Below are 6,842 nucleotides of genomic sequence, written 5' to 3' on the forward strand. Positions count from 1 at the left end.
GCCTTGTTGATGACTGAGGTCAGAGGTCAGAGGAGAATGCCCATCATTGCCCTCATGGCAATTGTGCTTCTCGTGAATTAATTTCTGTTCTCTCTCCACTCCTGGCCAGGCGTCAAAATGTGCTGCCATGGGTCGTGACCAAAAGTCAGTATTTAACGAGTTGGCAGTGAGAATGTGTTGAATAGGACCTCATAAAGACATGCGAGCATTGAGCGAGTCCGATCAATGCTAATCCCGGCGTTGCCCACTTCACACATCTGATTAATGATCTTTGACCCGGTGAGCGGTGACCTCATGGATGTATAGGACACGAGCGTCCAACTATGCGAGGGGCGCCATGTGTGGAGGGGTCAGGGGGTGAGACAGGCACCAGACGAGCTGCCTGCGGCACCTGACAGGAAGCGTCTGCTGATCTGAATGTCCAGACTGAAGGTGGCGGCCTGGCGGGGCAGCATGGTGATTAGAGAGAGCGCCCTTCGAGCAGAAAAGCCACATTCAAACCCTGGTGACAGCAAAGCATTCTAGGGATGGGAATCACACCTTTCATCACGATACCATATTGTATGTGCTGGTATCGCAGAGCCTGCCACGATGACTATATATATCGATGTTTTCATTTTGCATCGATACACGATATGATATCGATAATGTATCGATATATCAATGTATATGGATGCATCGTCCGACCCCTAAAACATTCGCGTCCCAGAGCCACTGACACTGAATCGCTACCAGCTCCGGGGTCGGCGACCCCAACCTCCCAGTAGAGACACATTTCTCCTCCAGGCGATCAATAGACTTTCACCAAAACAACCCCACAATTTTCAGCCCTGCTTATTTGCATTTGAGATATTTGAGTTTAATTACCTTCTTGGGATAAACACTGAAGAATTAGCATAGTGTTGTGATCCAGTTCATGGGACTGTTTCTAATTCCGTTTGTGAACATTTCAGCTGTGGTTGATTTGTCCAAATTCAGATAAGCGATTGCGTGGGTTTGGCTCCTTCAGTAACACGTATAAGGGTATTAATTAAAAAATGTAAATACATTAATTAACAGTTAGTTAATGCTTAATTCAGAGATGCTCACAAGTCATTTCTTGCAAGTCCAGGTCAAGTCCCAAGTCACTGTCGCAAGTCCAAGACACATTAATTAACTAAACATTAATTAATGTACCCTTATTGTAAAGTGTTCCCGCTGTTTCAGCCAACACACGCCTTCAAATGTCACACCAGATGCTGTGGTTGCACGGTTCTAGCGTTGATTTCCCTGAATCCAGGCAATAAAACAGACTAGTGTTGATGGCAGACGAGTGATTGTTCACATTCGTCACATGAAGAAGGTTGTCCTTGTGGGGGGGTTTAGCACGTGACGCAAACTGGCCGTGACAAGGAGAGGGGGAGACGCCACCTGAGCAAGTTCTTCCAACATGCTTAGATGAGTGTGCCTGCCTGCAGCGTGGCTCCTCCCCCGCTGCTTTCAAATCTAATCACGGATATTAAAAAAAGCCCAACCAGTGCCCCCGGGGAGCGAGCTGTGGGAGAGATGACAGGTCTCCTTCACAATTTAGCCCCTATTTCCTGCACCAGCTGCAACGTCCTGACCGCAGATGCAACACCCGACCCCCCGAAAGACAACTAGACCCTCCACACGCCCCACACCCCACACCCTCCACACGCCCGACACCCCACACCCTCCACACACCCCCACACCCAAACCTATCCGTTCACTGCCACCAACGGCGTTAGTCTTGCGTGACGGATCTGGCAGTAATGCGGCTATCCGTCAGTGGCGGCATGTCACGGTGTAAATCACCGGCAACACTCGATCAGCTTCGGACGTCACACCCACCGAGTGTGGGCAGAGAGAGAGAGAGGGCGGGAGGGAGGGAGAGAGAGAGGAAGATAGACAGAGAGAGACAAAGACAGAGAGTGAGAGACAGAAAGAGATAGGGAGACAAACGGGAGACAAACTGGGGTGAATTCCATAGGTGAGAGCCAGAGAGAGAGAGAGAGAGAGAGAGAGACAAACAGGTGGGAGATAGACAGACAGTGATAGAGAGAGGTAAAGAAAGGGAGAGGGACACGCTGAGAGAGAAATGGAGGCTGGCAGTAACCATGGTGATACCGCTCTATCTCTCTCTCTCTCTCTCTCTCTCGTGTCCAGAATCCTCTCCCTCCATCTCCCCAAAAGACGAGCCTCGGCCTCATCAACAAGGCCTGAAGAAGCAGACAGAAGCAGCTAGCGTGAGACCAGGGGTTTCCCACAGAGCTGCAGCGCCGCCTGCTGTTGGTCTGTGATCAGCGAGCGGTGCGATCGCAGTCACGCCCCAAAACATAGTCTGATTGATCATTTCTTTGACTGTAAATGGGATCATAATTGACTAAATGAACATCATGCGGTGTTGAAGACTTGAAACTCGAGATTGGGGAAGTGGTTACTGAGGTCACAAATCAAGTGAGAAGTAGGGTCATTTTCCCATTGACTTCCATACAATCAGATACATTTTTGGAGCCCCTTGCCCTTCCAAGCCTTTTGAAAGACTAGACTAGCACCATGCTTCCTCCGACACATGCGAAGTTGCCAGCCGTTTCTTTTCCCCTGACAGCGGGGAGCTTCACCGCCAGGACGTAGCCCGTGGGAGGATCACGCTACTCCCACCAGTCCCCTTCCGCTCCGAAAAGGCGCCCCGACCGACCAGAGGAGGCGCTAGTGCAACGACCAGGACTGAAGACTACTCCATAACTGCCAACACGTTCTCACTCCGAGCACGTAGCATATTGACGCTTTGTCCCGTCCCTTGTGCGTCGCTTGTTACTAACATGGTACCCTTGAGCGACCCATGAAACGACTTGGGCTTTCCGACTAAACTCAATGCAAACCCATGGAAGTCATCTTTGACGCTTATGGCAACTGCTCCCCCATTAGCCTAACTGCTCCCCCATTAGTCAACTGCTCCCCCATTAGGGTCTGGGGGGAGGTTAGGTTTAGGCGTGGGAGGTGGGAGAGGTTAGGTTTAGGGTTAGGGTCTGGGGGAGGTTAGGTTTAGGCATGGGGGGTGGGAGAGGTTAGGGTTAGGGTTAGGGTCTGGGAGAGGTTAGCTCCTCCAGACCCTAATGGGGGAGCAGTTGACTAATGGGGGAGCAGTTAGGCTAATGGGGGAGCAGTTGCCATAAGCGTCAAAGATGACTTCCATGGGTTTAGATTGAGTTTAGTCGGAAAGCCCAAGTCGTTTCATGGGTCGCTCAAGGGTACCATGTTAGTAACAAGCGACGCACAAGGGACGGGACAAAGCGTCAATATGCTACGCGCTCGGAGTGAGAACGGGTTGTAACTGCTCTGGGCCTATGCCTGTAATATCTGCCAAACTTCCTAATTACTCAGCCGAAATTCTGCCTGGATTGCCTGCAGATGGTCTTTTGGACATGACCTTTCTGTCCCGTCACACAGAGGCGTGTCCAAGAACCTCAATCCAGGCCTCGACATAATTAGTGCAACCTGCCAGCTTTGTGATTGGCTCAGCAGTGTGCATAACAAAGGGCAAAACTGCCGTGAAGATGTCTTTTATTACCCCAAAAATGGGTAAATGTTGCCAGCACGGTGAAGGAACTCTGGGTCTACTCACATCAATCTGCAGAGGGGAACGGGATCAGAGGATATCCTCCAAGTCTCAGCCACCATCTTTAAAGACCCCCTAAAGTCAAAAATCTGTTTTTCTTCTTGTTCCTACAGTTGGATGTCTGAGCTTCACATTGCAGAATGATGTCAGAGTTTGACACTAAAAAGCCATTTTCACATTCGTCTGCTGAAACTGGAAAATTCTCTCAGCTCACTGAAAAGGCTGTTTTCAACAAGCAAGATTTGTGACATCACGAATCCTGGAGCCAATCACTGTCCAGTATTCAGCAGTTAAAGCCCCAACACATTCTCACTCCCAACTCGTCATATACTGCAGATCAGTCAGGAACCCTTTGTCGTCAATTTATCACGAGTGAGAATGTGTTGAAAGCCTGTTTGTAGTATGCTGTGATTGGCTAGTTATGTTCTAGATAACCCTGATTGGTTGCTTTGGATTTTTAAATGAGGGAGAAAAAGGGTAACAAGATAGAGGTCTTCGGGTATGCCCGACCCCCCGAATACCCGAGGTTCCGACCCGGACCCGGCCGGGTCTGGGTCCATTCAAAAGAAGTGCCTCCGGGTCTGGGTCAGTTCCGGTAGCGATTGTCACGGGTCTCTGACAGTGAAATGCCGGGTCCAATAAGACCCGAGTGGACCCGGCGATCAGCGCTGATCACGAGAGAAACGCATCAAAACAGCACACATGAGGCTTTGTCACAAACTGCAAGTAAATACATAGAGAAAATAACTAGCAAAGAGCGTTCGCATCTGCGTTGAAAATTACTTCCTCGTTTACATGAGGCGCATTGTGACCACATGCGTACACATGCGCACACATGCAAGGAAGTGATTTTCGTTGCAGAGAGGTAACCCTCTTGCTGGCTCCTCTCGCTATGGATTTCATTGAAGATGACTGTTTCCCGTACTTTTGGATTATTATTCGATGATCGCATGGTGAGTACACAAGTCACAACATGTATGTGATTGTTTCTAGCGCTGTTGTGTGTGTTTTTGGGCGAAGGAACGGCGGTAGCATAGAGAGACACTGTACTATCTAACTAGCGTTAGCATCAACCAGGGGAGAATGCTATAACGTTAGTTAATAAAGATGCACAAAGTTTCATTTGATATACAACTTGTAGCAGTTAACAAGCAACTTTGACATCGACACCACTAGTCTCTGCCTCGGTATTTCTCGGATCTGAACGGGGCCGGCCGGCCGGGTCTCAGATTTCTAATAATAGACGGGTCCACTACGGGTCCGGGTCCGACATTTATCGGTTCTGAACGGGACCGGGTCTCAGATTTCTAATAATAGACGGGTTCATTACGGGTTCGGGCACAAATTCCCCGGGTCCATTAGGGTCCGGGTCCGTGATTTTGGACCCGTGAAGACCTCTATAACAAGATAATTTCTAGGGGTGTCAAAATTAATCGTATAATCGATGCATCGCGATGCGGACGTGTTAATCGAATCGAAGACAGATGAATCGTTGAATCATTTATGTTTAAATTTCTGTTGACATTCAGATTTTTAAATCACTTTAAAGTAAAAAAGGGACTTGACTGCTTGTATTAATTGATGAAAAAGTAGCCATGTGCAGTAATGGTACAGAAAATTGAGGATTTGATACTTGGAGCTGCAATACTGTTGGAGCTGTATCGAGATGCATTGTGATGCATCGTGGAATCGAATCGAAGACAGAAGAATTGTAATCGAATCAAAGCGTGAGGCCAGTGAAGATTCACAGGCCTAATAATTTCACCTTTTTTGTGGGAAAAAACCATCAGACACAAATGATTATTGAAAGTAGAGTATTTGATACACATCTTGAAACATGACTTTAGGGGGTCTTTAATAAGAAGCGGGGGCTGAATGTTGGCTTTGCAGGCGGCACAGGACAAACCCAGACAGAGCCTTTGGCTTCCAAAAGGAGGACATGGGGACGGGCAGACTCATCTTCCATTCACTGCCCATGCTTGACTGGTTTCTTTTAATGGCTTCCAGGGAAAAATAGGCTTTCTTCGCTGTCGCTGAACATGAACTCTTTCTTCAATCTTTCTGAAACAAAAACAAAATAAACGCTGCTTCTGTTGCGGCTGGGCAGTTAACCGAAAATGTATCAAAACCGACATTTAGAACCTCTAACCGACTTAATCTTGCTCATGTCAATTCATTTGATGAATGCTTCTTACCCCTAAAAACAAAACAAATAACGATGTTGTGTTCAGTCATGTGCAGCTTAATTCCCCCCCAAAATAAAATATCAGGGTAAGCCAATCAGAGGCAGAGTAGGGCGGGGCTTGGCATAAATGCGATGGGGGGGGGGGAATTGTGCTTCCGTCCAACCAACATTAGTCCGCATTCACTCAAAGTGAAGCTGTCGGCATGGATGACACGAGCAAAAACACTGAGCCAACAAACTACGAGGGCAGTGTTAAAAAGTGTGTGAAATAAATGATCATTCATTCATCGTAATCAAGCTAAACGTTTGAATCGTGATATTGCTTTGAAGTCGTACTGCCCAGTCCTAGCTTCAGTTATTTGCTTTCTTTTTTCTTCTAGGAAGCCAACGCCCATGGTTGAAATTGGCCTCAGTAAGCTCCACAAACAGTATGAGAACAGGCAGCCTCTGATGTGAATAAGGAATACAGCTATATTAGCTCATATGCCTCTAAAGCAGTCATGCCTCCCCCAGTATCTCTGAGACTGTCTGGCCTCATTCTCCACTCAATTGTGTTCATGCTGAGCACAGGGAGGCACCACCAAATCTGTGTCATTTTAAGGACAGCTCTCCAGCGGCGACACCGCGTGCATGTCAGCTCCACAGGCAGGCACATCCACTACTGGAGGCAGGACATGTCAGTCAGTCTGTCTGTCTGTCTGTCTGTCTGTCTGTCTGTCTGTCTGTCTGTCTGTCTGTCTGCCTGCCTGCCTGTCTGTCTGTCTGTCTGTCTGTCTACCTGTCTGTCTGTCTGTCTGTCAGTCTGTCTGTCCAGTGTTTCTCACAGGATTTTGAGTACTTGTGGTGGGGGACCGCAGACCCCCTAGGGGGGTGCACCCCCGCAAGATTTTTTTTTTTACATTTTAAAGTAAAATGCATGAATTTGGTGTACTTTGAGAAAGCTTAAGAGCAAAATTAAAAGGCTAGATCTATGAAGAACATGTCATCATTACTGTGCTGTGGGTTTACAATGACAAACTAAATTTCTCCCTATAGGTC

This window comes from Poromitra crassiceps (assembly GCF_964638095.1).
Source record: "Poromitra crassiceps genome assembly, chromosome: 2".
Taxonomy (NCBI): domain Eukaryota; kingdom Metazoa; phylum Chordata; class Actinopteri; order Beryciformes; family Melamphaidae; genus Poromitra; species Poromitra crassiceps.